At 33.4% G+C, this 24376-nt stretch overlaps 1 long non-coding RNA gene across 1 annotated transcript; it reads left to right on the top strand.

Moving 5' to 3' along the window:
* The first annotated feature begins 836 nt into the window (after positions 1-836).
* Positions 837-24164, top strand: LOC127867286 (uncharacterized). Its single transcript, XR_008043418.1, has 4 exons — positions 837-1073; positions 9891-9959; positions 10447-10530; positions 24081-24164. It is a non-coding gene; the product is annotated as an uncharacterized LOC127867286 (long non-coding RNA).
* The last annotated feature ends 212 nt before the right edge of the window (positions 24165-24376 follow it).

The following is a 24376-nucleotide window of genomic DNA, read 5'->3' on the forward strand; positions in this document are numbered from 1 at the left end:
GTGCACTATTTGGAATTTTGATCTGACCCCTGGGTCAAAAGTTATGGGGGTTGAGATGGGGCCGGGATAGAGATTTTCACTCATTTTTTTAGGTTATTTTACATTTACTTCCTCATTTCTACACCTATTTACTTCACATTGATACTGAACATCTCTTATGACAATATTGTCAATCTCAACTATGCATAGCCCCATTACCAATCCTGGGGCGCCCCGCCCACATAGACCACGCCCACCAAACAATTTGTTTTAACATAATTTCTTCATTTATTCACCAATTGACTTCAAATTAATACTGAACATCTCTTATGACAACACGGTCTATCTCGACCATCCACGTCCACATTACCCATCCCAGGGCCCCGCCCACATATGCCACACCCAACCAAAATTGCCTTTTACTATAACTTCTTCATTTCTACACCGATTCATTTCTAATTGATACTGAACACCTCTTATGACAATACGGTCAATCTCAACTATGCATGGCCCCATTACCAATGCTGGGGCGCCTCGCCCTTATAGACGACGCCCACCAAAAATTTAGATTCAACATTATGTCTTCATTTATTCACCAATTGACTTCAAATTAATACTGAACATCTATTATCACAACACGGTCTATCTCGACCATCCATGCCAACATTACCCAACCCGGGGTCCCGCCAACAGAGGCCTTGCCCACCCAAAATTGCCTTTTAATATAACATCTGTGCGGCGTAGGGATACGCGTCGGCCTCTGCCGCGCCACTTCTAGTAATTATTTTATATTCTATAAAAGAAACTATAAATGTGTCATTGATGCCCCCCATGGCACATGTTTGGACGCAAACAAATCCACTATGATATTCCACAAACGGAAAAATCACAAAGGTCGATAACTCAGATAAAATTGGTAACTGTCAAAATGCCTTTCTTTAGGATCATATTCACATATGATCAGCTCAGAAGGGAAGTCCACTCCCGAAGATTTCACTGCCTTCAGACTGCGCACTTCCTCTTCAACCTCTTCCTCTAGTAAGCACGACTATCGTCAACCGCTTCCTGGTCTGAAATCGTTCTGACAGAGACAGGTAAAAGCACGTATTTAAATTGGTCGCTGTGTTAGATTTGAACAAATTACTATAAAGGCCGATGGATGAGGTTACATAACAAATATAAAAACTGTGCTATTTGGTTAAAATATGCTTGGCGGTTTGGAGGAGATGTCGTTTAAAGTTAATTGACAACTTACAGGCCAGAGCTAAGATGAGCTAGTTTCAAACTTGGCCGATATTTATTTGGGACAAATTTTCTGACCAAACTTTCATAAATATTGGCTGATTAATGTGGCACTTAGTGAATTAAAAATGTTTTACTCAGGTTTATTGTTTTATGAATTCCGCTCATTGATACCTTTACACCCATGAAGTTTTATGTTGAAATCTTGTATTGTATCTGAGATATAGCCTTGAAAAGTTACATCATACAAAACAACAAAGGACAATAACCCTTATTTAAGATAGTGAAGGGTTGTGGTTATTGTGCATGTCACTTCTTCAGTCATTCAACTGTAAAAGTTTTAGCAAAATCATCGCAGTTTAGTAGGAGTTGAGTACACACTTTTTAGGCCTATAGTGTCTATAGAAGAAGCAAATGACAAAGAGCCATAATTCAACTTAAACTGGATAAATAAACAACTCACATCTTAATGATCATTTACACATCCAGGACTTTAAGCAGAGAAAATTTAAGAAAAAAATCTGGCACAAACTTAAGAAGGAATTGAGTACACATAATATTTGGGCTTTGACATAGTCGAAAAACATGCAAAGGGCCATAATTCTACCACAAATGGTTGCGGTCAAAATGGCCTTACATGTATTTACGATCATCTGCACATTAACGTCTTTCAGCTATGAGAGTTCTAGTATGATCCATCAACCATTAAAGAAAATTTGCAGCGATTGTTTTGCCCAATTGAGAAAAGTACCGGTACCATCCCAATTGAGGTTTTTGTGCCAAAAAAACCCTGAAATTGAGAAAATTTCAAAAGTGTTTCAATATAATATTTTCTTATGTTCAACTTATAGAGCTGGATTTGAAGATAATTGAAATGTTAAGACTTATTATGAAAAATCATTTTTGAAAAATTTCAATTGGGAATTTTTAGGTCCCATTTGAAAAAAATATATACTTTTTTTTCAATATGGAATGGGTTCCCATATCGAACCCAAACTTGAACAAAAAACAAATACTGATACCATGGCAGGACAAAGAGGGTTGGTTAATTGTCCTCTCTGCCCCTGAGTTTTGCATCATATATTTATTCGGACAAAAATACGTATTCTTTACTTGATATTAACTCTTTCATTATTAATAAACTGTACTGTGAATAATGCGATGATATACCACCCCATATTAACATCAGTGAAATCCCACCCCATATTAACATCAGTGAAATACCACCCCATATTAACATCAGTGAAATATCACCCCAATTTACATCAGTGAAATACAACCCGATATTATCATCAGTGAAATAACACCCCATATTAACATCAGTGCATTACCATCCCAAATTTACATCAGTGAAATACCACCGCATATTTACATCAGTGAAATACCACCCCATATTTACATCAGTGAAATTCCACCCCATATTTACATCAGTAAAATACCACTTCATATTAACATCAGTGAAAATAACATCAATCTTTAGTGCTAATTTTTCGTAGAGACCCCCCTCCCTTTTCCTTTGTGCGAATGTTTTATCTAGTTCAGTCTGGTTCCTTTTCAATGTTTTGCCGTCCATGACAACCATAATTGAATGCTGATGGAGCAAAGGTCCTGTAATAAATATTTTATGAATTTTTTATTAAATTTTATAAAATTATCTATTTAAATTATTAAGTACGCCTTGTTCCAACATTATCACTCTAAATCATATATATATATATATATATATATATATATATATATATATATATATATATATATATATATATATATATATATAATGTTTCAAAATAAATAAGTCGTACATAACTGTGTGAAAAGTCAACAATTAGTATTCGTGGAAGTTCACGTCGCGTTTGATAGGCTGTATTTCACACTGATGAAATTCACTTATAAAAGTACAATAATAAAAAATGGTCAGCTTACTGGGACTAAAAGGCCATGGTGTTTCATATAAAATCAAACTACGTGATTCCACGAAAAAGATATATTTGCAAATTTTAATCGCATAAGATATGTTGAAGCAAAAAATCGGCCATTAACCAGTTGTTTTTTTTGGTATGTTAATCGTTAGATAAATTAACTAGTCTTAAAGATTTTAGGCCATGTTCGCTTCCATTTCTGTCATAGACCGGGAATGGGACATATCCATGGAATTTCGCGTACGCAATGACATCAATGTAAGCAGTCGATATTCCCTCTTTTCTATACATGCCCCTTTTAAAATTCGAACCCTTACAAAATAAGCACCTCAGCGTGTTCTTTAAAACGCTACAGTACCGTTTTTAAAACGGGACTGCACGATTTTGTCAAATATTTATGAATTTATATAAAATATGTAAAAAAAATCTTATTATACATATATTTAAATATAAATTAAAATAAAAGTTAAGAAGAACACGTGTCGAAAAATGCGAAATAAGCCAGGTATTTAATTCTGAAATCAAAAATGTCTGTACAGTCGAATTCGCCCGCATGTATATCATGTATGTACGATGTGAATCTAAATTTAGTTTTACGCATCATTTTAATTTCCTGCAACGATATCTATTCATACGACACACGAACACTAACTCCGATCCTGATAAAAAGACGAATGCTTCGGTTATTGCAGGAAAATATGTACGAAATATCTTCGTCACAATCGGCTTGGGGCGCTAATTTGTCTTTTCTGCATTTTATGAAATTTGTCTTCAATGAATACTTTTTCTTGCCTATTATGTGTTATTTATAACATATTGTTATCAATATATAAGAATTTTACACATATAAAAATCCTGCAGTCCCGCTTTAATTATGCGAATGCATCCACGTGTATTAACGAATTCACTACTACTAATACATATTTTTCCCGCCGAAAAATATACTACCATGATACTTGTTATATGTACTAAAATATAATTACCGGTACTTATGAAAACTACCATAACCTTAAGCGTCCTTTTAAGCAATAATTGAAAAAAAAATATTTTGTTTACTTACTTTTATGCAGTTGTCTCTGCCCATTTGCCAATTTGCTCGTGGGTACATCATTTCAGCATTGTTGTAGAGAAAAAAACATCAGTAAGAATATTCGTACGATAAACTAACTTCGAAACATACTAATGTCATAGAATTCTAAAAATGCATACTGCATAGCGCGTCAAATTATATATATAAATATTTGCCTTCGTAATTGTATCATGTATTAAGACATGTCAATAGATACATGAATAAATAGGTGTGATGCATATCGAACGTAACTATGTTTTTAATTAACTGTAAAGTGGACGACTTTCATGGCATTTTTAAAATAAAGGAATTAAAGCTAATTTTCGGGAAAGTATAATATTTTTCGTGGTTTTATATTTAGTACGTGTCTATGCTAGTGAACACATAGTGAACACATACGGAATCGAATCCGCGTAAAAGGGATTATACAGCTTTACAAACGGAAAAATGCCGAAGGCATTTAACAATCACTATATATCTCGTGCTGATGATAATTGTGATAACTGGGATTACCGTAGCGCGCGCACTGAATGGGTGACAATTTTAAAGTTGAAAAGTGACCACTCCTTATTCAATACGTAAGACATGATAAGCGCTCGTGGGAAAATCGGGTAAAAAACGCTCCAAGGAAGAGGCGTCACCAAATTCTGCCAGTCATCACCCCGACAAAGTCCACAAAATGGCAGCCAATACGCCACCTGCAGGTATTCCAACAACACCTCCACCGGCAATATATGGCACACCAGCTGCATCAGGCCCGTTTATGCCACCCCAACTCCAATATCTTACCCAACAGACCATGTATGCGCCAGTCTCACCACAAAATGGAAATCCGACTCGCAATACTTTACAAATGGGCTCAGACATGTTTACAACAATTCTTAATAAATTAATAAAAACAAAGAATGTACGCAAAAGCAAATGCAATCAAAACTTTCAAAATTAGACCAAATTGAAACTGAAGTGAAATCCATCTCGAACAAACTATCAATTGTTGAATCGAGAGTAGCTGCCCTTGAATTCCATGAGTTAGAAAAAAGACTTTCGGATGTTGAATTAAGTCGTTCTTTTGAGAGTAATAAGAGTGATGAAATAAAAACAACCATTGATGTTCTGTCGCAAAGTATAGCTTCTTTTCGCAATGAAAACATTGACCTTAATGAGACCATCATCGATCTCCAAGCAAGATCTATGCATGACAATTTGTTATTCTTTAATTTCGATGAAGGATCTAGCTTTGAAGACCGAAAATCCGAAATTGTGCCGAAAAAGTTTTACAGTTTCGTGAAAACAACTTAGGAATCGAACGCGCAGCCACGCAGATAAACATCGATAGAGCACATAGAATAGGGCCTTATCAACATGACAGAAAACGACCAATAGTAGTCAAGTTTAACTATTTATGCGACAAAGAGACCGTGAAATAAGCGGCACGGGAAAAGCTTAAAAATAGTAACTCTTCCGCGTTAGCGACCAACTTTCAAAACAAATCCCAGATCACATAAAGCAATTGCTTCCATATTTGATTGTGGCGAAACGGCAAGGTAAACAGGCTAATCTATCCTATGACGCGCTCTACATCGACCGCGTCAAATATACCCATGACCGCCCACCCCCTGGCCCAGTACCGGAACTGCCCCCACAAAGCCGTCGCGAATACGGGGGACAGCGACTCGGCGCCGGAAGCCACCATGACCATGGGTATAACCTTACGACTGGAATTTAGGGAGACGACCGAGGACATTGATTTTTTAAACTTTATTAATACATATGACATTTTAATATTTACAGAAACTTGGAATGCTAAATCTTATAATATCAATATTGGCAATTTTGAAAGTCTCTCATGCCCACGTTCAAAATGCAACAGAACGCGAAACGACACAGCGGGGGTGTGATTTTTTGCTATAAACAGTCTATCAAGATAAAATTGAAGTTTTAAATATAAATGACAAAGGGATTATTTGGTGTAAACTCTTTAAATATTTTTTCGGCTTTGAAAACGATGTATATATTTGCTGTTGCTATATACCACCAGCTAACTCTCTTGTGTACATTAATGTAAATTCCATGCTACAAGAGTTTGATTTCTTTGAGCAATTATCAAACGATGTGAAAAATGTATATCCAATTTGGTGATGTTCTTTTAACAGGAGATTTTAATGCACGAGTAGGTCAAAGGTCAGATTTGGTAGATAATTTAAACCTCGACCGCTATGTTAATATGCCAGATTCCGATTTACCTATGGATATTCTATCGCAACGATTATCGGCGTTTATACAGACGAATACATTCGGACATAAACTTCTTACGCTTTGTAAAGAAAATAGTGTTTTAATTGCAAATGAACGTTTAGAACCAGGGCTTAAAAAATGTTATAATTTCTGTAGAAACACTGTCGGTGCAAGTACTGCTGATTATGTTATTGTAAACTACAATGTGTACATGCGTATAAGCAATATGAATGCACTTAATTTGACTGAATTTTCTGATCACTGCCCGATTGAATTTACTCTACTTTTTTTGATAAATGTACATCAATAAATCAAGGGCGCATTTTTATAAAGATAGATTGGAAACAAAATAATATAGATTTTGTAAAACATACCTTAGAAGATAAAAGGCACATTTTCGACGAAGTACAAATTACACTGCTATCGGGCCGTGACAAATATATAACTGTATAGATGCTTTATCGAATACTATTTTTATACGCCCGTCTATGACGGGACGTATTATGGTATACCCCGCGTCCGTCCGTCCGTCCGTCTGTTAATGTCGTACGCTACGTCAAATATCCTTTGACAGATTTTCTTCAAATTTTAACACAATCTTAATATTGATAAACCCTGATCCCCTTTCGTTTTTGACGGAATTCTGAATTGTCGTTCCAGAGTTATGGGACTTTGTTCGTCAAAATTTCGTGATTTCATTGAATGTCCTACTGTAGCTATATAAAAATGTTAAAGTTGTTATAACTTTGGTATGCTTGGACCTAGAGTCTTGAAACTTGACATGAAGGTTGGCCAGAACTAGTAAGTAACCACTGGACATTTCAAGGTCATTCATTTGAAGGTCAAGGTCACTGTGACTTTGAATGTAAAAATGTTAAAGTTGTTATAACTTTGGTATGCTTGGACCTAGAGTCTTGAAACTTGACATGAAGGTTGGCCAGAACTAGTAAGTAACCCCTGGACATTTCAAGGTCATTCATTTGAAGGTCAAGGTCACTGTGACCTTGAATGTAAAAATGTTAAAGTTCTTATTTCATGTTATAACTTTGGTATGCTTGTACCTAGAGTCTTCAAACTTGAAATAAAGATTGGCCAGTACTAGAAGATGACCACTGGTCATTTCAATGTCATTCATTCTAAGGTCAAGGTCACTGTGACCTTAAATGTTATTGTTGTTCATGTATCCTACCGTAGCTCAAATATCCCCCGATGGATTTTTTATACGCCCGTCTATGACGGGACGTATTATGGTATACCCCGCGTCCGTCTGTCCGTCCGTCCGTCCGTCCGTCCGTCCGTCTGTTAATGTCGTACGCTACGTCAAATATCCTTTGACAGATTTTCTTCAAATTTTAACACAATCTTAATATTGATAAACCCTGATCCCCTTTCGTTTTTGACGGAATTCTGAATTGTCGTTCCAGAGTTATGGGACTTTGTTCGTCAAAATTTCGTGATTTCATTGAATGTCCTACTGTAGCTCAAATATCCTTCGATGGATTTTTTTCAAATTTCAACACAATCTTAATATTGATAAACCCTGATCCCCTTTCGTTTTTGACGGAATTCTGAATTGTCGTTCCAGAGTTATGGGACTTTGTTCGTCAAAATTTCGTGATTTCCATGCTCATGTACTTATAAAATAAACCATGTATTCAAATACAAATAAACTGAAGTAAAAAAATGATTCAAAGGGTTATTTATTACCTTACTACTTCATTGGCGAACGACGGGCGTATCATGCGCTCATGGCGCAGCTTTTATTAATATCTCCTTTCAGCTTAACGGTGAAACTGTACACACAAGTGGTAAACAGCGCAAAATTTAATGTGTGAAGAAATCATTGCGGTTTAACGAAGAATGTAGAATAAATAAAAACGAGTTTTATCAATGTAAAAGAATTTAAAAACGATATCTTTGTGACGCTAACAAGATTTTAAATTCCAGAAATAAATATTGCCGCTTTAAAAAGGAGATAAAACGTACATATTTCAATAAAGAAAAGCATACATCAGCTAAGCTAAGCAAAACTAATTCAAAACATTTTTGGCGATATATAAATAAATACCAAAAGAAATATGTTCCAAACAGTAATGCTATCAACATTGATCAATTTTTAAACCATTTTAAACAATCATCGAATACTGCACATACATGTAGCAGTACATTTAATACTAATGACCCATATGACCTGAATTTGTTGCCTTCAATCGAAACGTTCGATTATGCATTTACTGAAGAAGAAGTAAGAAAAGCAAAATCTAGCATGAAGCGTAATAAAAGCTGTGACTTGTTAAACAATGTTGCCGATTTCTTTTTTGATTCTAATGATTTTATCTACACATACTTTACTAAAAAAATTAATTACATTTTCGATAGTGGTGTTTATCCAGATTCTTGGTGTAAAGGTGCAATCATACCAATTTTAAAAAAGGGGACACGAAAGGGCCTTCCAATTATAGAGGAATCACACTGGTTAATATAATTTCAAAAAAACATTTTCTTAATGTGTACGAAACCGAATCAATTGCTGGTGTGAGGGAGAAATAATATTTTGTCCTTTTCAATTTGGTTCTAGAGACAAACGTAGTACAACCGATTGTATTTTTATTTTACATAGTATTATACAAAATGTTCTTTTGCAGAAACATAAGTTATATTGTGCTTTTATTGATTATGAAAAGACTCTTGATAAAGTGATGCACGAAGCATTATGGATCAAATTAATCGAATCAGGTTTAAGTTGTAAAATGATAACAATGATAAAAAGTATATATGCAAATGTTAAGTCATGTATAAAAAACACCCCTGATATGGCATACTCCGACTTCTTTGATGTCTCTCTTGATGTAAAACAAGGAGAACCCCTGTCGCCTCTACTTTTTATACTGTTTATAAATGATATGTAATAGAACGGGTTCTTAAATCTTACCCCTAAAGAGGAGTTTAAAGGTTCAAATTTAAGGAAGAACAAAGTAATCAACTGTATACACGTGATCCTTGTTATATGTACACATACTAAAATATAATTACCGGCACTGAGCTCTTATGAAAACGACCATTATCTCAAGCGTCCTTTTAAGCAATAATTGTAAAATAGTATTTTGTTGTCTTACTTTTATGCCGTTTTCTCTGCACATACGCCAATGTGCTCGTAGGGACATTATTTCAACATTGTTGCAAGAACATAAAACTCAGTCAGATTATTCGTATAATAAACTAATTTCGAAACATACATATGGCATAACAATCTAACAATGCAAAGTGCATAGCAATTCTTGTTATATACAAGAAACTTGGCCTTCAGTAATCTTATCATATATTAAGACATGTCAACAAATACATGAATAAGTAGGTGTGATTCATATAAAAAGTAACTATGTTTTCAATTTACTGTTTATTGTGGACGACTTCCATGTCATTTTTATTCTGATTATTGTTTTTAGCTATAGAGCGTGATGTACAACAAACACGCGTGGACACAACAACCGAAGAGGACGCAAATGGAACAACTGGTGAGAACCCGTTTAGCTTTCCTACGTTCAATACTGATTACGTGAAACTATTAACATCTGAATGCATTACTTCGTGTCAACTGACAACACCAACGGAACAACTGTTGATCACTCTTTCAGTTTTTCTACTTTCCTTACAGATATGGTGATAATATTAACACATGTATGCAAAAACTCGGAGTCAATTAATAAAATCTACTTTATATATTATATTATTTATATACGGAGTGGAGAACAACTACAATGGGGCGAAATGTGATTTTATATTTAGATTTTAACTCAACGAACTGATATCGTAAACATTTAATGCGCAACAAGACATGTACTACCGTTTTATAGCACATACCATGTCAGCAATTGATACATGAAATGAAATGCAATATTTAACATGTTTAGTTTACTAAGACAAGCTACAATTGTCAGTGTTTCATATCAAAACAAAAATCGTGGTATTTTTACTATGATTGTTCAATTGGTTTACCTTTAGAGTGTGATGCACAACCATCCATGATGCAGCTTGCTGATCCCAAAACTACACCTGAAAAGGCGGCCAGCCCTAACGACACAACTGGTGATCACTCGTTTAATTTTCCTACTTTCAACTCTAATCCAGTGCTAATATCAACGACTGAATGCTAAGCGTTGAAGTCAATTATCAATAAATCTACTTTTTATATTATATTTTATTAGATTGAGATTTATAAAATAAAGTCACAAATAACAAAAGTGTCACTGATTAGTAACATTATTATATTTTGTTTATAATTTTTACTCGAACGTGTCCGTAGTCGTATTAACGTCATTCTTATTTGACAGGAACGTGTTGAAAATATTTCACGGCATATAATTCAATTCATTTAAAACATTTGCTTGAATGGTGACATTCAAAACCTTTCGAATAGATACATTGTCTATGTAATATACGCCCATTTTCAATTAAAGGGACGTTTTCATATTTTAACTGTCCCGTGCCTATATATTTTAATTGATACTAAATGTGCTAAGTTTTGAAGCTGTTTTGGACAGACAAAGATGGCTTTTACCCGAACACAGCACTTTTTACCGATTTAAAACGTCATTTTAAGTTGATATTTGACGACATATACCTCTAAAATGTAATATTTCTAATGTCCCAGGCATGGGTGATAAAGTGTAAGGGACACAAAATATAATTAACTGGTGATTTAGAGAGGGTTTTTATTTGTGAACTGAAGGAAAAATAGCTGAAAAAAAATTAAAATATGCAATTGACACTGAAAGCATGCTCATAATGTTCACATAACGTATTTAATGAGTGTCCCGTAAACTGCGGTAAGATACGTTAACAAATTTTGGTAACACATATTTGGTATGAAATAATGTAAATATAGTTTGAATTATATGTATATGACATTGGCAGTGGTCACATTATATGTTTAAAATAGTAATAAGACTCATTGTATGAGCATTAAAACAACACAAATGGACGAAATTCGAATTTTTAATTGTTGCGTACATTTTGTGTAAGATACGTTAACACTCTATCGACTGAATAATCCAAAAGAACACAACTATGATATTCCTTGTTAAGATTCCTTAATCCCCTGCCGTATAATGACACGATATAGCACATTTATTGTGATTCGAACCACAAACATAATGATGGTAATAAAACTAAAAAATTTGGTAAGATACTTTATGGTAAGATACGTTAATATTCTTTCATGTAATCAGTTTCCTATTTGTCAAAATCCTATATTTAGATTCTTTAAACTACACACGTGCATAACTAACATAAGATAGACTTGACAGAATCATGTTCTTGGGTAATAACCATAGTTTTGTAGGCAGGTTGATTATAACTTGATATAGAGTTTGATTTTGGACCCGTGGTTAATTTAATAAGTAATAGCTGGAATAAGTTACCGTTTTATAATAATTCGTTTTGTGTTTTACATGATATTATACTTTAAACTTAATAAATTTGTTAATGAATAGATGTTCTGTTTAGTGCATAAAACGTAACAAACAGGCTTAACGTATCTTACATAAAGTTAACGTATATTACACGCTCTATGTTATGTTTAGGGCACAATGTTTATAAGATGAATTTTATTCTGTCAGTAAATGCGTGCTTGGTTGATATTACAAGGGTCAAAATTACATTACAATGAAGTATGTATATAGTTTGAAGGAGTATTAGGCCTTGTGTATCTGATATTGTATTTAACGTATCTTACAATTTTGCTAACGTATCTTACATTTCTATCCGAACTCCACCATGGGTGTATCTAAAAGAATACAGTGATAGGGAAATAATTTGAATGTAAATGACCTGCAGGGACATGGTAATTTTAATAATTGGACATGTTGCAGTAGTAGATGAGCTAGATACCTTCATGAAATGCGCAATGACCTAAAGCAGTTTGTTAACAATAAACTGCACAATCTGTGTTTTATGGAGAATGTAGACTTTAGTAAACGTATAATAATCCCATTAATGAAGACCGCTGTCTTTTTTTAAATTTACCATATTTAAAAGCTGTCATTTTGTTAATACATGATCTTTTCTTGGCACCGTATACAGTTAAGATAATAAAAATAATCACAAACATTATAATTAAAAAGAACTTGACAACGAGAGTGCTCCTACTGTTAAATTTCATACGATTTTTGTATACATCACATTTATTTAAAATGCATTGTGGTCTTACTTGATTATACCGGTATATGACTACCAATGCGCTACTTATAATGTTAGACTTCTGGCATACAGAGTTTGATAATGATCTAACTTGATTCTTTTACAGAATAAACAATGCACTAAAGCGATTTGTTTACAAGCACATGTAGCAATTTGCCTAATTTCTCTTTTTCATGAAATGTAGACTGTGTTTTGTATTAATGGAATTTTATAGATACAGTCACTGCAATAATGAAACATCCTCTAATTAATAGTTTAAACAGATATTGAGCAACAGACTAGGAACGAAGTTGTTCTCCAAGAAAGATTCACACTGTAAGATATGTTAACATGTATAATGGCATACGATGCCAAAATATCGTTCCAGTATGGCTTACATGGGATGATTTGAAACTCAAAATGCATAATGTATATATAAAAATATTTTTTCAGCTTAAACTAGCAAGCATCTTAAGAAAAATGGAGTTTAGTTGACACTAAGGTTAAATGTAAGATACGTTAACAATTTCAAATTTTTTGCAGTTATTTCAGCAAGTCTTGTATAAACTTTTAAAACGATTTTACTACTTGAAAAAGGCAAGTTAGTCATTCTTTGATATATTTTTGTTCTAAAAAGCGCTTTGTGCAATGCATGATATAGTTTTGTAAGATAGTTAAAAAGCAGTACAATTCCTATAACCAAAATATGAACCATTCTCTGCACACATGAACAGCAAATTATTTCACTGTAAATGAGATACTAATAGACTGATCCCAGCAAACAATTGACGTTGTACCAACGTTGCACCACCGTCAGATTCCAACGTTGGTGGAAGGTTGGGTAGTGGTTGATTTTGCAAACTTTTGCGTCGTCATTTTCCCAACGTTGTACCAACGTTGCACCACCGTCAGATTCCAACGTGGGGGGGGGGAGGTTGGGTGGAGGTTGATTTTGCAAAATTTGCGTCGACATTTTTTCAACGTTGACCCAACGTCGGATTATAACTAAATCTCAACCAAAATACAACCTTCATCCAACCTCTCCACAACCTTCTCCCAACCTCCTAACAACCTTCTCCCAACCTCCCTACAACCTTATTCAAACAGAATAACTATCTTACAACGTCCCTGCAGCCAAAATGCAACCATCTCATAACCTCCCTGCAACCTTCTCCAAACCAAAATACAACCTTTCCTCAACCAAGTGACTACCATGCAACCTACCTGCAACCTTCTCCCAACCTCCATGAAACCAAAATTCAACCATTCTCAAACCTCCCCACAACCAAATAACTATCATGCAACCGAAATTCAACCATTCCTCAACCTCCCCACAACCAAATAACTATCATGCAACCTCCCTGCAAGCAAAACCTAACCTTCCTAAAACTTAGCTCCCAAACAAAATACAACCTGATAATCAAAGTGTACAACCTCCCTACAAAATCTTACTTCCAAACCAATAATGAAATAACAAAAACCTTGTTTTCACATGTTATTTTTCAAAGAGGATTTTGATAGACATTCCAATGACCACATATTTACATAATTATCTGGTTGCAAAATGTACTTCTTTAAAAGAAAACGAACAAACAATACGTTTTATGTACTTTTTCCAAGAAGTATATTCATTACAGATCTCTACAGACAATGTCAATTCATTAAATATGAATTAATTAATAACATTCACATGGCATATATATCAAAGCAATATTATGAAGAAGTTAGAACACAATGGGCCTGGATCGCTCACAAAAGTCCTTTAAATAAGTAATACAATACAGACTTGATCTGATGGAAATCGACCCAGCAGTTCATGATGATAAAATATTATATATATATATATATATATATATATATATATATATATATATATATATATATATATATATATATATATATATATATATATATATTTATATATTTATATATATATATATATATATATATATATATATATATATATATATATATGTGTGTGTCATACAAGTACAGATCATACAATACATTCAATTGACAACATTTAACAATTGGAAAACAATTATCACATGTTTTGGATCACAATGCATTGATATATCACATTTTGAATATCGCAGTCAAAGTTTAACAGTTAAATTCAGTTACAAGTAACTAGTCAGTATATTTGGCAGAGATCTGAAATAACAAGAAGTTACAAGATGTTGAAATCATGACATGATATATATACCACAGGATGTCCCATGAAAGTTTTGCAACTTATTTCCAATGGTGTCCTATAGATGGGTGGCAAAGGTACACAAATGGTGGCATTAATACGCATAAAATTATCATTCATTTAAACTTGAGACTATAGTCTTGAGAGACTATTACGGAGTTTGAGATTTCAAACGTGTATTGAAATTTAAATGTTCGTTGTAACATTTTCATTTTATGTTTTAAAAAGTGTCTAGCACATGTTTGCTATAAATATAGTAAGAACACATAGTTATTTACAAGTTATGGACCAATACAATACAAAATCTTGGCCTCCTACATGTTGTTATTAAACGTTAAAATATACATGTAAGATAAGACTGTTTAAACCAAAACAATCACCAACAGTAATAGTAGCAAACTTATTTTTAGAGGCTTGATTGTACCTATAACCACAAAACATTTATCCGCAAAATCATCCTAAGCGCAAAAAGAATCCTAAACGTGCCATTTTAAAGATAATTGTAAATGTATCTTTTGCCACCTCCTTTCCAGTTTTGGGCGTATTTTAGAGCTGATGTGCTCCTTGATTTTGTGTTCTGTCACATTCTCTGTGTTCTCTTTCATGGCACTAGCTGAAATAAGAATTGTGTTTACATTTATTTTCATTTGTACACTGTTAAAGCTGCCTTTATTCATTATAATCTATAATTTACTTATATCATAAATGTTGTCCTGGGAATGTAATATAACTTTCATTTTTATTTTACTTACAGTTCGCGCTTCAACAAAAAAGGTATATTCTATGCATATCTTTATGCTTCTACACATGCATATTATGCCTCAGTCACAAACACAGATATGCAACGGGATTATACTACGCCGCGGATTCGATCCGGCGTCATTCGTGGCAATCTTAGTGGTCTGTAGCTGTCCGTATTGTCTCTGTAGATATCGATAGTCATACGTAGTAGCACTTGCCTGTCCATGACAAATTTTGAACATGTTTAAAAATTTACTACCGATCAAACAGATGTAGCTCATCCCTACTAACTGTATCAGAAAGTACTGATTCGTTTAAGTCTGTGTTTAAAATTTGAATTGTACGCATTTGTTAGAATTAATCTGTGTCAGCTCAGTATCTAATCGTGTCGTACCATAATAAATTAATTCAAAACAATATCATTAGAAGTTATGTGAAAACATATGGTCACACCGTAGTACATGATCTGTATAAATAATATCACGGACTTGGACACTTAAAGGGTCATTCGTGAGATTTCATCCGCAGTGGAACTGACAACAGCATCCGTGAATATGTGACTGAGGCATAAGTCTGGCATGTGTTTTGTACTTATACTTTAAAGGCCAATAAGCATACCAATTACAACTTTGAATTTCTGATGAATCGAACGAGAGCTTCCCTTTAACCCCCTTTGAGTTAAATTTACACCTCAGTCTTTTAAACATCAATCTGAAATAGTAAACATACAAGTTAACATATGAATTAATTTCACTAAATAAACAATAGTAAGAAAGCAAATAGAGATTTAGGAAACACAGTAAGTGTTATTGACTATTCCAGGTGTTTGAAAGCATTCATTTAGAGAAGATAGATAATTTTAACAAAACCTTGATGGAAGTATGGTTATGACAGTGAACAAATAACACACCAAACATGGTCTTCAAACAGCTCAATGGACATTTAAATATTTAACAAGACTATTGCCAAGCAATACAAGTCACTTATCGGTGAAACTCCACCATTTTCAGCAATATTTCTAGTCTATTCTTGGCGTAGGAACAAAATGAAATGACATGCATTATCTCTATTTTGCCATCTATTTATGTTTCAAGTTTTATGAAAAAAATATGAATAACTTTTAAAGTTATTGCAGGATCGACCATTTTCAGCAATATTTCTAATATATTTGCTGCCATAGCAACCAGAACTCTCGACGTATGAACAAAATGAAATGACGTGCATAATCTCCATTTTGCCATCTGTCAATGTTTCATGAAAAAATATTGAGAACTTTTAAAGTTAACGCAGGATCCAGAAAAGTGTGATGGACTGGCAGACTGACTGACTGACAGACACACAGAGCGCAAACCAAAAGTCCCCTCCGGTGAAACCGGTAGGGGAATATAACAAACAAGTTTTATGTGATACCTTTCTAATATGTTCTGCAAAGTCTTCTTTGTATTTGATCCACCAATCAGTGAAAGATGATTAACCTGAAAGAATTATACATGTGATTAGTATGTGTTTTAGGGCTGCAAAAAACATGCCAATTTACCAGAATGACAGCATAATTTTGGTGTGGATTAATTGAAAATGCTTATTTCAAAAGGTCCTGTGTCTCTTTATTAAGGGCAAGATTTCATATATATTCAAAATAAGAATGGCAATCACTGTAGTTGTAAACAGCATACGACACAGAATATTGTTTGTCATAGTAGGTTGTGCCTATTCCCTCGGCCAGTACCATCTCCATCCTGTACATCGGCGACTTATATATTCGTATATCCCAAAACACATATTTGCAAAGATTGTGAAGAGAATTCAGGTACGTTTCTGTCGCCTTGCATTAAATTAGTATTAAAACTGACAAAAAATTAAGGATCTGATGTATTGTAACTATTTGAATAACCAATACTGCATGAGAATGTTTTAAATATTGCAAAAATATATTATGCACGAAAAGTTACAAAATTAGAGTGAATTAATATAGGCGTTTTTGCGAACTCTAGCGGTGTTAGTTCTAGGCTCGAATGGCTTCCACAACTCTAAAATGCGGCTTTTTTTTTTTTACTATGGTCGCTCACCCAGAGTTTGGAGGAATGCCAGTATGAAAACGTACCTGAATAACATCTATCATGAAACAAAAATGGCCTGTATATATTGAACAACGGTTAAAACATCATGTAGCACTATTTGCAGTAGAGTTATAAATATAGTCCAAATTTACAACACAAACAAGAAAATTTAAAAAAGCGAGTGACCGTTTACATTGAATTGTTTGCACACATGATATTCAAATCAGCGGGACGTCATGCGTGCCAGAAATTTGTGAATGAAATTATCAATAATTTGTTTTTTTTCAATGAACTAATCTTATGTTAAAGTGGCACTTGTGTAAAAAAATACTTAAATCCATTTTTCAAATTCTACGTGGTTACGTTTACAAAAAACTGTTGAAACGGATCCAATTTTGAAGGCGGAGTAACGAGCTCTTGACTTGTCATTTGACAACATTGCAACATTTAATTTGCGTTCATGAATTAAAAAAATTATGACCTCTTCGTAACATAAAATTATAAAGGTATTGTTGAATAAATTATCGTAATCTGCATGTTTATATTTAAAAAATTGAAAAGTTAATGATTTAATAAATAAATTTTTCGCCCTGCATTACTAATGGGAAATTTAAACACCATAGAATACATGAACGCTCGAGTTCTGCAGCTATTGACCTTTTTGCCGAACCATTAAGGGTACACTAAATGCCGGTTTCACGGGCCAAACAAGGGGGGTCCGCGTGTATATTTACATAACAATGGGAAATAAAAATTATGATTTATATCCGATAATAAAGCTAATTAACATAAACATATGTTCTAATTAATTTCACTCTAGATTGTTTATCAACTAAACAGACAACAGCAAATTAAAATAAATTTTGATTACAATTGATTTATTTAAGTTAGGGACAGGTGAGAATTTCCCGTAGAACATCGTCTGTTGAGTCCTATACCCCACCAACTTTCAGACATTGGACTTTCATTTTAAATGACGGTCGGTATGCTGTTATTTTGGCATACTCATGCATAAACACACATGATGACCTTGAAAACCTGTCTTTCCTGGTCAATTAACTTCTCTCTTTTTCGTTGAATCGGAGGTTTTTCTTCAGATGATTTTTCTCATTCGGTTTTTGAAAATTCCGGTTCTCTAAGTGAATGCGCTACAGTTTCGCATTTTAATTTTCATTCACGATTTCGACATTGTTAAATCACGCGTAACGAGACTGACGAGATAACGCGAGATTAAGGGTTCGGGGGGGAGGGGGGCGGTCTGCCAGTATTCGCTCTACAGTATACACACCTTACCTATCCGCTATATTGACTTTATAAATGAAATAAAAGCGATAAATTGCCGATTTGTAACTAATAAAAACAATCTTTATTTTTATTATAACGTTCAACGACCATCTGCTCGATAATAGTTCAGTACCAGTGTAATTAACGGCGCCGTAATTAACTACTGACAAAAATATCATGATCATACCTTACTGTACTGTGTGCAGAAACCTGTCAGAAATGAAAACAACCCGGGACTATTATAATTTTTGAGTGCAAGTTAATTTAAACCCACCCACTTATTAAAATTAAACCTTTTTTTATATTATCTCATTTTTCTAAATTTTCAGAAATAAAAACCAATTGGTATTTGCACATTTCAGTAAACATAAGACTACTTTATTGTTAAATATGTTTGATTTGTAAATTGTATAATAATCTATATATTTTTATAAGTTCTGTTGCAAACGTATTTTGAGTTGAATATGTTTGATTTGTAAATTGTATAATAATCTATATAATTTTTATTAGTTCTGTTGCAAGCCTAACTTGTTGTGTTTTTAAAATACATAAAAATCATATTGTTGACAACTATAATATTATTTAAGATCATTATTAAGCAAAAGTAAGTCCCCAATTCCAAGCTTACCCCGGCCAGGTAAACCGGTATGTGCTGATCTCTGACTCACTCATGGGTTGGAAAGTTTAAGCCTCAACTCGGGTTCATCTCTTAGAAATAATTACACCTTAGGCTACCCTGTCTGTAACCCAAATTGCAGTTGAGGGTCACCGGCATACATGTATGTATGTTAACATTTCCTGAAGATTCAACCACTGAGCAGGATAACAAAGTTAACCCCATTTTATTAATGAAAAAAAATAAATATAGTATTAGATGTATCAAAAAGACAAACCAACTAGTACCTGCTAGTACTATCATAAGGAACATCATCCATTAACCATCTATACTTCCAGGTCGTTTGGCTCTGCTACATCAACAGGAAGGACAAGGGACGTACAGGGGTGTTATTTGCCTGAAAAATATTAATATTTGTAAAAGTTAATTATTGCATCCATTCAAGATCAGAATTTGAAGAATACGACGTGCGCTTTACGTTTACATAGTTATTGCATCGTGCATCGCATAGATTACGTCACATTGAACGTTTCAAACTCGCGCGTTTCTTCGAAAAACGCAAATTTCGAGCATTTTTTAATGTTTATCACTATTTTATGACAACAGCGCACACGTTTACCAACTTAATTCGTTCGGTTAATGTTTTCTGTGTTAATCATAGGGATTACAATTTATAATATTTAATCCCAACAACAAAATCTTTACAATGATAGTATTCATTTTACAGTTAGGTTTCTCTTCTATTAGGTTAAAAACTAAATAGTGAATCAGTTTTTGAGATGAACTTATTCCGAACACACACACAAGCTCATGTACATTTTATACACACTTTAATGAGCAAGTATTTGGACTGTCACAGTTATTGCTTGTTGGAATGTCTCAGACTAACCAGCATATACAAGCAGTCTTAACTTTAGCATTTTTGAACAACTAGCCCGACTCTTTATGCATTAATAGAACAGATTAAAATACCCACTAGCCCGACTATATGAATCTGGAAATTTTAATAGCCCAAATTTAATACATATCACTAGCCCCGGGCTGTTGGGCTAGGGGTTAGCGTCAAGACTGTAAAAGCAATAACAATTCTTCAAACATTGATACTTGTCTTGTTTTGAACAAATCTGCCGTGACGGGTAGTTAATGGGGATAGCCCAACACACAACCAGTTAAGGATGACTGTAATGCAGGTGAAAGTTTCACCCATATGGATATTTAGCCAATGGACATATGACCAGGGACACTTTATTTAATTTGAAGTAAATGTTTTCTTAACAGTGTTAATAGTCATGTCAAAACGTCAAATGTTATGTTAAATGATTACATGACAACATTGGATGTGTAGCAACATAAACCAATATCCATTTAATATTTATTATATTTCTGAATGTGTAGGATATTTCTTAATGTATGGGTATGAAGTAGACACACATCTGAAGTATCATTATTTAATTTTTTCAAAGAACATAGTTATGTAACTGTGGTGATGTATAATATTAATTGCAAGAGTTAATAAAATTCCAGGTGTAGAAGTCTTGAGCTTCATGCAGAATGAGATGCAGTATCCCAGTTTCTGTTGACACTGTGATGTTCCTGAAAAAAAGGTTTCTATTAGTTATAACAATAAACCATTCAATAACATTTAAAGACAGCAAAGTTATCTGTTTTAACATAATTGTTCTTTTCAAAGAAAAGTATTTTACCAAATGTCATCAAACTTCTAATTTGCCCAAACTTAACAAATAAGATATTTTCCCATACCCCATCCGCTTTTGGCATGTTTCGTTTTTACCTACTTTAAACACAATAAAATCGAAATAAAGCATAAACATGAACTACAATTAAATCAAAGATACTAAGCTAATAACAAATTACAAAAACAAATCATAGCATATAAGTTATATCTGCAAATTATATGGAAATTATAATTGCATCAACACAGAACTCTATGCAGACGCACTGCAGTAAATGATCGAGTACCCCCCCCCGACCTCACTAAATCCACTCAGAGTTGTCTCCCTTAAAATAATGTCGAAAAGGTCAATTGTTTTACATGCGTTAACCATCGTTTTTTGTTTTCTTTTTACAGAATAAGACACAATAACATATTTAAACATTGAGTTTTTCACTTTTATTAACAAATTAATTCGAATTAAAACATAATAAATTACGTTCGAAACTGTGACTTGAAATGCAGCTCCACCTATTTATATATTTTTCAGGGGAGTTAATTGCTAAATTAGGCACCTGAACATGTGTAGCGATTACTGTACAAGTTATTTACCCTTTCTTTCATATATTTGGAATGGTTTAAACCACCCCGGTTGGGTGATCGTCAAGGTTAACTTTTTACCAATATATAACGTTGGTACAACGTTGATTACTGACGTTGTATTGGTGTTAGTATTTTTACGTTGCATCAACGTTGGCATTTGGTTGATAACCAACCAACCAAAATCCGACCATAACCTGACTTTGTATTGACGACGCATGTTTGCTGGGATGTAATGACAGCGATGATTTGGAAGAGAATCTGTTTGTCTTACAAGTACACTATACATGACAGGAAACCATCCTTGATCTCGTTTATTTTATATATATTTACTTTAACTTTGACAATGTCAAATATTTTACACAAATAACTATCACAATCTTGGTTTAAAGTTGTATAGATTGTATCGCCTTCATGGTAATTTTCCTGCAGCTGATAATGCTTTGAAAGCGGTATATTTATCTTCGAACTTCTTCAAAAAAAACCTGTAAGATTCTTTAAAGAGGCATATTGTCTTAAATATTATCACTTTGATAAGTTTATTTCGAAAATGAACAACATACGAGATCACCGTTGTATGTCAGAAAACATGTAAACGAGATAGACAACAAACAAATTACGTCATCACGTTCTGTATACTAGTATAGGAGGTTTTGGGGATTCCGATAATGACGTCACGTTTGCGCATGCTCGAATTTTGGAGGTCAACACTGCGGCCATTTCGCTATTATTTGCATTTGATGAACCGCTTCGTGATAAGATTATCATAACAATCTCTACTTGACACATATTTGCGACCCTTTTTAAGAACAACAAAATACTCAGAAATTGAAATTCTTTCAAAATAAATTCAATTCAATGAACGAACACAAATAAGGACGAAAATAAACAACAATAGATTGATTTCATGTAATCAACATATTGAAACTGATTTGAACCTATCTGCCTGTAAAAACTTACCTTGTTAAAGATTAACTAAATCCTCCTGATAAATGTAATTGTTTTTATTTAATTGTTCACACCAATTTGGACACTCTTTGTTTCAGCATTTTTACCCCAGTGTTTAATTGCACCTTTGTTCATCACAAACCGATTATCTCGTTATGATCGGGTACTGTCCAGACAATTACTAAGAAAACAGAGTGTCATAAACCCGAGGACCTATACCCTGAATAAACCACATGTGTCTGGTCATTAAACACAATTTATGATACCTCCAGGTCATCTCTTGGCATATTGAGCAGTCATTTAAGCCAAATACTTAACAGTTGCTGTAATAAAATATTTGAACATATTTGAAAAATATACATTTGTCATAAATGGATTAACAGGAACTGTACAGGGTATATATATTAGCCAGTTTAAGCATAACAATAAAGTGTTTAAGAACTATAAATTTAAAATATTGTACTAATTTACTGCTACACAATTAACGTATTTAACGGGTACCTGCAAATGTAAACTCTGCTATAATGCTATAACGTGTAAAGATCGTGCGTTACTGCAGTGTTCGAAACATCATCATGAAAACAAGCAATCACGTTTGATCATAGTAGGGATATAAAATACTTGCGTAAAATAAATTAAATGTATAGATTTATGGCATCATAAATGCTAGATTTCTATCGCTCATTATCACTAGTAAAGTGTTTTCAATAAACATGTAAAACAGTTCAATTTTCAAAATATGCAGCTGTTTTTTTTTCTCCATTTGAATGCTAAAATTTATTAATATTTTCATTCAATGTAAAACGAAACGAAAATTCATTCAATGTAAAAGAAAATTAAAACTACATTGAAAGATTGTAATGTATTGCGCTTTCTTAGGGCTTTGTTTTATAACTGATTCAATGCACCTCTTACAATAAATTTCTATCGCTAATGAAAAATAACACTATCGCATCCACACCACTTATAATTATAATCAAATTATTATATGTTTTATTATTTTTAAATTATCATTTATTTTAGTCTTACTTTAAGAAAGAATACGGGTATTTATCGTTTTGTTTTGTGAAATTGTCAGTATTTAGTCTTCCGACGATCTTTACTCTAATACAATGTAAATGGCCGCGATCGAGAGGTTTGACGGCCAATCTATTTTTAGTAACGGAAAACCCGTCTTGTGACGTCACGCAAAAACCTCCTATGGGCATTGAGCTATCGTTACATAATCAAGTACGAATAGACTTTCATATACCTTGCTTTCATTGCGAATGTACACGTTTTAATCTCTAAAATATTATCTGATTGCTATAAATGTGGAATTACTGTCATTTTATTTTGTTTCATTAGAATCGGAGAGTCTTTTACAAACATCAAATTCGGGACAAGTCAATGCCAACGCTCTAAACAAAATGAAGACCAGCTTCAATCGAGAAAACGGTGATTTCATTGTTTCCATTTAAACGTACTGATGTAAAATAATGAAGATAAATACACTATTTCATTACTATTTTTAGCCAGATAATATGAAAGCAATATAAACAACAAACAAATCACTGCATCATGTTCTATATACTAGTGTGTGTGTGTATTTCGAAGTTTATGAGGTCCTTTCCGAGCCAGAATCTACATTATGTGTTGACCTG

Source organism: Dreissena polymorpha, chromosome 2 (assembly GCF_020536995.1).
Source record: "Dreissena polymorpha isolate Duluth1 chromosome 2, UMN_Dpol_1.0, whole genome shotgun sequence".
Taxonomy (NCBI): domain Eukaryota; kingdom Metazoa; phylum Mollusca; class Bivalvia; order Myida; family Dreissenidae; genus Dreissena; species Dreissena polymorpha.